This window comes from Pinus tabuliformis, chromosome 3_1 (assembly GCF_031772625.1).
Source record: "Pinus tabuliformis cultivar Carrire ecotype Pingquan chromosome 3_1, CPIR1, whole genome shotgun sequence".
Classification (NCBI taxonomy): Eukaryota; Viridiplantae; Streptophyta; class Pinopsida; order Pinales; family Pinaceae; genus Pinus; species Pinus tabuliformis.
The window spans coordinates 886,161,309-886,163,412 of NC_142301.1; the positions used below are offsets into that span (position 1 = coordinate 886,161,309).

The 2,104-nt window shown below is 40.7% G+C and overlaps 1 pseudogene; it reads right to left on the minus strand.

The window, feature by feature from the left end:
- Positions 1–248: 248 nt before the first annotated feature.
- On the minus strand, positions 249–918 carry LOC149190449 (peptide chain release factor 1, mitochondrial-like; annotated as a pseudogene).
- Between the last annotated feature and the right edge of the window lie 1,186 nt (positions 919–2,104).

Sequence of the window (2,104 nt, forward strand, 5' to 3'; positions counted from 1 at the left end):
TTTACCAATAAAATAGTAGCTGGCATAATATTTTCATGGGAGATTAACCTAATCTAGAGACTAGAAGACATATTTAATGATCAATGCAATTGTATTTACAATGAAAAACATTCTCTGCGCCTCAGAAATTTACCCGTACAATCTGTTCAACATAGGTCTGCTGTGCACCATATCTATCACTTGTTTAAAAAAAAAAAACCTGGATGTAATAAGACCATTTCTGATGATTCCAAGAAGCAATTGCAATATCAGGAGGTATCACTGAACGAATAAATTGCATCCATTTCCTGTTTCAGAATAAGAGCATCGAAGAAAATATCCAAGCTTTCACCCTGCACGATATCTTCTATCGAATGATGAGTTATCCCAACTCTATGATCAGTTACCCGGCCTTGGGGGTAATTATATGTCCGGATCCGCTCTGACCTGTCTCCACTGCCAATTTGTTCAGAACGGAGCTTAGATCGGCTGGAATGGAGTCTCTGTCTTTCCATTTCCTAAAGTTTCACACATAGAACTTTAAGTGCTTTAGCTTTGTTCTTGTGTTGTGATCGCTCATCTTGAATGGTTACGACAATGCCTGTTGGAATGTGAGTGACACGAACAACACTGCTCGTTGTATTTACATGTTGACCTCCTGCTCCACTTGATCGATAAGTATCAATTCTCAAATCCTCATGCGTAATTTCACATCAACCTCATCAGCCTGAGAAGAATGGCAACAGATGCAGCACTAGTATGGATGCGACCTGATTTTTCCGTAACTTGGAACACCCTGCACACGATGCACACCACTTTCAACTTTAAGCTTTCCATAAACACCTGAACCTAATATTGCCGCACTGATTTCCTTTCATACATTTTAAATATATCCATAGCAAACAATGATGCTTCCTCTCCTCCTGTGCCAGTTTCACATCAGATTTATTGGTTATCCACTTAACTAAAGGAAAATCAGAAATCTCCAAGTTTGCAGGATCAACTTTAACATCTTTATCTTGTTCAGCAGCAAGTTCATGCTTACCAATTGCCAATATTTGGTGAGGTCCAACTTTTGACACCATTCCATCTGCCCATGCTACCCAATGTATCCATCCTTACGACCTATGACATTCCCAAACCAAGATAGATTGGATTCTTCAAGACTATTGTCGATCTCTGCCTTCTGTTTTCCTTTCCGAGTTTTCTGGTTTGTAGTCTCGACAACATCTTTGGTTCTTGTTTCATCCTTACAGTCTTTCTAGACAACCAACTGATTGACTATGCGAGGCACTTCTGTTTCCCCTGAGACCGAAGAGAGACGCATAACGATGCCCCCAATTAAGGTGTTGTAAGCTGTATGATTAGCTAGCTCATACACACTAACCATCTCCTCGCCATCAAATTTGCCTATATCTCCTGGACAATCCATATATTTGAGCCACCTTACTCTTGCTCTACGCTCCTTCCAATCCACATTTTTTACAACTCCTACTCCTCTGGCTCTAACATCCGAATCCCCCTTCAATACATACTATTCAGGAACGAAGTCATGGTCCCCCAAGATCATAAATGGGAATCAGAGTTCTAGACTCTACACCGCAACTCCTTGTTCCATCTTGCTATATCACATCGACCTTAGTCCGTTTGTTGTTCACAATTAGTACCCCATCAACAATTTTATCCCTAACTTTTGACATCCTCTTCTCTGATGCAGGAAGCAGACACAAGTTGCTCAGTCGCCAATTAGCATGTGAAAAACAAGATAATAGTTTTAGCTGCTTAGGGTCCTGTTGCATTGGAGGGAATATACTAGACTGAGAATTATAACCGGGATTTGCTATAGTAATCCAACTGACGCAAATTGATCCCACTTCCACATCGCATACTGTACCTTCTTCGCGATTTTCCTTCCATTTACCACACAACCAAAAACCATTCTTGAAAACTGCTGAAGAACTGACCCGGACACGTTGTCCTGGAAAGTAAAGGTAAGGGAGATTCTTGTAGATTGGAATAAGGTGATCAGGGTGGGCGTTCATTAATTTACATTTTGTTCCAACATCAAATATAACTTTCACATCATCAGCCACTTCATCCACTCTGCCAAGCCAAGGTCCAAGAG